Genomic DNA, 6,000 nt, shown 5'->3' with positions numbered 1-6,000 from the left:
AGGAGACTGTCAGGAGCCAAAGGCAGAGGCCCAGCTGTTGTGATCTGGGTCGGCTGCATCCGGGCCGAGGGATGTTTTCAAAACACTATCTGCTCAGGATGAGGCACTTCAGACAGTGTTGTCACTGTTGCAGTTGGCACTATCACTGATAACCACCAATGTGTAAAGCACGTTGATACAAAAGGCCCGTCTCTGCTGATACTCTGAAGGTTCAGAGGCAGTCACACTGATCACTTTTCTGCTTTTGCTGTGAACCTTGGCTCAGTGTGGTCCTATGAAATATATCCTCACTTCATCTACATGTCAACAAGGCATTCCTTCAAGACAGTGTAGGACACATTCCTCAATCTTGGCCTGTGAAGCACATTCTCATGTTTAAAATGGATTAAACATTTACTTCTCCTGCAGAGGTATCACTGATAAAATAATATTCTCTCTCACACACACACACACACACACACACACACACACACTCAAGCACGCCATTTCCACCCACAGTTATTGGCTCTGACAATGGGACTGAACCAGCAGTGGCTCAACAAGCAGGCCCTGGGAGAACCCACAGCTGCTGATGGAGCTGGCACTGCTGACCTGATGGAGACGGTTTTGTTTATCATTTGGAATGAAGATTGAAGTAACAGAGCTGTGTAATGAGAGCAAGAGTGAGATTTTAAAAAACGGATCGAAAAATCAGCGCACATTGAAAGCACTCAAGGAAATGACAATACATTCAAATGAACTGTCTTCCCCGTCCAGGTTATAATATGAAAAAGGATGGCTGAATGAATGTAATTCAATACCAAAGGCACAAAAGATCGATACCATGAGAGCGTACTTTACTTGCAGGCTCTTAAAACTGAGGGAGGGAGGGTGTTTCAGAGCAATAGCAGAACCAGATGCTTGCATGAAGGAAAGTACTAAAAACCAAAATGAATTTGCCAGAGTCCCCTATCCACAGTTATTTGGCACAATTACGCATTCTGTTCTCTCTTCGAACAGCATGGCATTGCTTTAGCTCTCACCAAAACAAAAGTGAGGAGGAAGAATAATGCTGCTCATTGAAAATCATAAGCTTTCTTGTAAAAATACACAAAATACAGGAAATCTTGGACAACAAATTGTTCCCTCTGCACAGGAAATGTTACATTTTTGCCAATTCACTAATTTGCCAGCAGTTCTTTTTTGAGAACCTGATAAATTCAACTGTCAGCAGATATGATGCATGTGCAAACAAGACCGGACTTGTTGTTAAGACAACATATGGCTCCCCTCTAAATTAAAATTCTCACATGAAGAAGAAACATGTGTTCAACACATGTACAAACCTGGTTGTTCACTCCTGTGCACCCATGCATGTGTGTCTCTACTATCTTCCTGACCGTGCAGACTGCAGTATGTTGTTGTTCTCATGCAGGAGAAATCAGCACCCAAGTATTTCAAGAAGACTTCAACTTTAGCAGAAACTTTATGCACAAGGACTCAGGCCCTCACAGCCAGGCCCTTTTTCTGACTCAAAACAAAGGTGCTAGCAGTTCCCTCAATCGTTCCACTGCTCAGACCGAAATTGAGCCGATTAGCATTGCTACTTTGTGCAACAGAAGCAAGATTTGAGACCTAGCGCTAATTAAACTCTTTTATCCCGATGCCACTAAACGTTTCTATATCAGATCTTACCTGCTTCCCCATGGCTGCGGTGGTATGTGTCTCTGTCTGTTGAATAAACACTTGGCGAATACAGAGTGTGACTGTAAGGCAGCTGGTACTTCCCCTGAGGTAAAACAGACAGGAGACAGGAGGTTGAAGGTGTTTCTGTCTGCACGTACACTCCCCTTCATCGGGGTGTGTACACACACACACACACACACACACACATACCTCACTGACATACATTCTGCTTCTCATCTGCTCTACAGGTTCACACAAGAGCATGGAAAGCTCCTGAGAAGAGTACTTAACCATTGTGCAAGCTGGCATGAATGGAATAATAGAGAAAGCAATCCATTATCCCCATGTATTATCATGAAAATCAGCCAAAAATTGTGGAATCTGACTTTTCTTTTACTAGTATCACTGGCACTGGTACTATAAATGAGTAGCTTTCTACATGTTGTGTAGGTTAAGAGTAAAAAGATGGATGAAAATGTGTGTTGGGCTGGACCTGGTGCTGATATCTTGTAAGTCGGCATCAGATAATAGGGATGTATGGCTTTTCTTCGTCACCACAGGTATCTCCAATGAAATACCAAGCAGAGAAAAATAAGGCTCAAGCTTAAGGATCCCCAGCAGCCAGGCAGAGAGCAGCAAAGGGGAAAAAAAGTATTATTAAGCAAGAGAGAATTGGTTTTCTCCACCCTGATGAGAATTCATCCTGTGAGATAGATGAGTCAGACTGAAAACACAATTCCATACTTGCAATAATGAGATCAAATTTGAGGAATTGGGTGCACATCCCTCAAGTGGGAAAAAGTCAAGGTTACCAAGAATGTCAGTGAGATCTAACCTTACCTCTAGGAATATCCCTCCTCATGAAATAAAATGGCTGAATATTAACATTCATAGTGCATACATGTACAAAAAAAAAAAAACAGAACAATTGCATGGATAAAAACAGAGGTCAGGGCCAGGCCACACACTAAAAACTAAACAGAAAAATGCATTGGAAAGATCTGGAAATCGACAAAGCCAGAAATAAGAAAGCTGACACTCTGGAGGTCTTTTGGATCCGAGAAAGCAGAGTTACAAACCACACAGGAGCTCAAATAAAGTCAAAACCTCTTCATTACTAAAATAATAGAATAATGAAGGAGGCGAACAATAAGCTTGTGCATCATGTGCAAAAGCTCTAGGGAAAATTCCTAACAAATTCCCCACAATTACACTGAATAAACACCTGCTCTGCACAACCAGACATCCTCTATACCCCTGATTTTATACATATCATATGACAGCAGGTAACGCAGGTACTGCATAGACCTAGTGAACCTCAAAGGCAAACAGTAATCTTTTACTGAGCTGCTACACCATGTAGTCTCATATGCTCATTTTGTGATGTCCCTGACCATCACTTCTGCCATTTATCAGGTAATGCGTGGATCCAGGAGAAAGCTGCTGAAGATGAGCTGGTGAGCTTAGAGGTCATGAGGAGAACAGAGACCGACAGACAGATTCACCCCAGTTGTAGCACAAGAAATCCTTCTAAACGTTTTGTTGTGTTTCTACTGTGGCAGAGATCTTTAAACTTATACACTACTGGATGACAGAGCAGAGTGAAGCATGCTGGTAGCAATTATGGCCAATATTATGCCCTATGGGGCAGCTAAATTCCAGGCCAAAGTATGTTCATCTAGAAACCAAACCTTTGAATAGTACTACAGTTTCGTTCAACATTACCTCAGTGTTGAGGGCATCCTGAGAGCCAAATGGTTAAGGTGTGCACCACATGACTGCAATGTGCCCTTTTTGATTCCAGCTGGGGACCTTTGTTGATGTTTTCTTTCTTCCCTTGTTTTGTGTCTGCATCTGTACTGTCTACTAACAAATAAAGGCAGAAATGCCACCCAAAAAGTCTTTAGGCTAAGCCATGTTAGCGGCTGTGCTTAGCTCAAAGCACCACTGCTGACTTTGGGTCTTTGAGAGTGTTGTGTAGGCAGAGAAGGGGAACTAGGCAGGGGGTGGATGAGCAGAGATGACTGGGCACAGATGGCAATGAAAGGTTAAAGTTGATGATGATGATGATGATGATGATGATGATGATGATGATTCATGGACAGAAACTGATCAGAGTTCTTTAACTTAAAGATCCCCCCCTTCTAGCTCGTTAAAAATTCCTGAATCCATGAATATGCAAATTGTGTCAATTTCTAAAGTTTTCCTGCTGGACACAAGATGTCTCCTACTTCACTTTAAGTCCATTCTCTGTGTATGTGCACTGGGGCTTGTATAAATTGCAAATTGGACCAGGATTGGCTTCAAACTTCACAAATCATACTCAGGCCCACCCCTGTAAATCAGATTTTCAATGAGCCAATAGAAACTTTCCACTTTCAGCAGACGAATGTGAAAACAGCCTTCTAGTGTCAAACTCTTCACATATATCATGCAGCACAGTGAACACCCAACTGTAGGAACAAGAAGAAACATGTTTGAGAGGAGGACTTAAATAATAGTCATAATGGAGACTGTTAATCTGATCTGATCTGGATGAAGTAGATATATTTACTGTTTTATATATTCAAGCTTTACGTTTAAATATAGCCTCTAAATTTGATCTATTTCTTCTTTCATTGCTGCCGTCTCCTGAATGGAACTCTTATGATTTAATCTTCCAGTAAGAGAGTGGGAGTTATGAGTAGTTGCAAGGTTGCTGGGCTGGAGTTCAAACTCTCTTCAGCTGGAGACAAACGAGTTTGAGTCTTGCTGAAGGTCTGAAGGTTGAGGAGAAGTAATTGGAGATTCATAACAAATAAAGTGGAGTCTATCCATTGAATTGATCTGGCTTGAAAGACTGATGGAATATTGGATCGGCTGCCATCTTGTCTAGTTACCGGCCCCAGGAATAACAATCAACTTGTCTATTAGGACAGATCAGCATGGATTGAAAGGTTCAGTTCCATTTTTCTAATTTAGGAGTAGTTTGGATTGTGTTTTGAATTTAAAAAAAGTTGGCTTCCACAGGCTGCCTGCTTTTTTGCTTTTGACTTCGCCGCAGCTCTCAAGATGCCGTGGCTCTGTCTACATATCAGGAGGCCAGGTAGGAAAAAAACCTGGGGATTAGAGGGACTTTTCACACACCTGTTAAGGTGGGATGATTACACCTTTACAGTATGAGTCATTTCAGTATATGGAGTTTGATGACTTCAGCAAATTTCCAGCAAAGCCAACCCCCAACATCAACCTCAGCAGAAGTCTGATCAGCCAGTTTAACCGAAATGTTTGGGTGTACACAGATTTGACACATTTACTGTAGATCTGCAGCATCAAGTCACGTCTGATATAGATAAGAATGATACAGGATGATACAAACAGTATTGTGCATCTCTACTTTGTGCATACCATTTTATTTTATCGAGTCATTATTCAGTACTGAGGCCGTCACTGCTGAGAGTGAAACAATGGAACAATTACAGATCACTTGCTTTGAAATATGCTACTTGGACTACAGAGAAGATTCTTGTCACTTTGACGTTCTGGAAACAAAAACTCTCACAGCTTCAGAAAGATCCCAGAAGACCACAGCACCATTCAAAAGCATGCGCTCAGTTCTGATAAAACTAATTTCATACGTTTTTAAATCAAAACACTTGGTGACTGGTTATAACAAACCCCTTGATGCTGTGTTCTGTCTTAACGTTCACCATTTTGCTCTACAGTTTGGCCTTCTCTGTAAAAAGAGGCCAAACCAATCCAGTGTGACAAAGTGGCGGTAAAGCGATTGATAAATTAATAATTTCATACAGTAACATGGCACATTAGAAAATAAATTGTAACGTGCAAATTGCAAATTACTTTAAAAAACATCTCTAAAAAAATTACTTCACTTAGAAGTGGTGTGCCAGCAGTCCTTCAGGGCTGCTACAACAAGCTACTGCTGCGTTGTCTGTAGCTAGCTGTGTAGCTAGGTGTGTTTTAAAGTATTTTTGCACGATATGATTTATTTTCTAATACTACTAATAGTATGAAATTATGAATCTATCGATCACTTTACCGCCAGTTTGTCACACTCACGTTCAATACAGTGGTAGAGAATTGAAGATGAAATTTAGAAATTATCATTGGACCAACGCAATGTCAGTATTGTATTCTGGTTGTTGATTGGTTAGGGAGGACGTCCTCTGCTGGTACATCATTTTACGTGTTTTAGCCAATAACAAATTAGCATTAAAAAAATGTACATTGATGTAAGTACATAAAAATTGATTAAAAGAAATCCCGTCCTCCTCTGCCCCCCACCACCGCTTCACACAGACTGCCCCGTCCCCTCTTGCCTGCCCTGCAGGTGTG

The sequence above is a fragment of the Enoplosus armatus genome, chromosome 11, assembly GCF_043641665.1.
Source record: "Enoplosus armatus isolate fEnoArm2 chromosome 11, fEnoArm2.hap1, whole genome shotgun sequence".
In the NCBI taxonomy this organism is placed as follows: Eukaryota; Metazoa; Chordata; class Actinopteri; order Centrarchiformes; family Enoplosidae; genus Enoplosus; species Enoplosus armatus.
Note: the sequence above shows the minus strand (reverse complement) of the source record.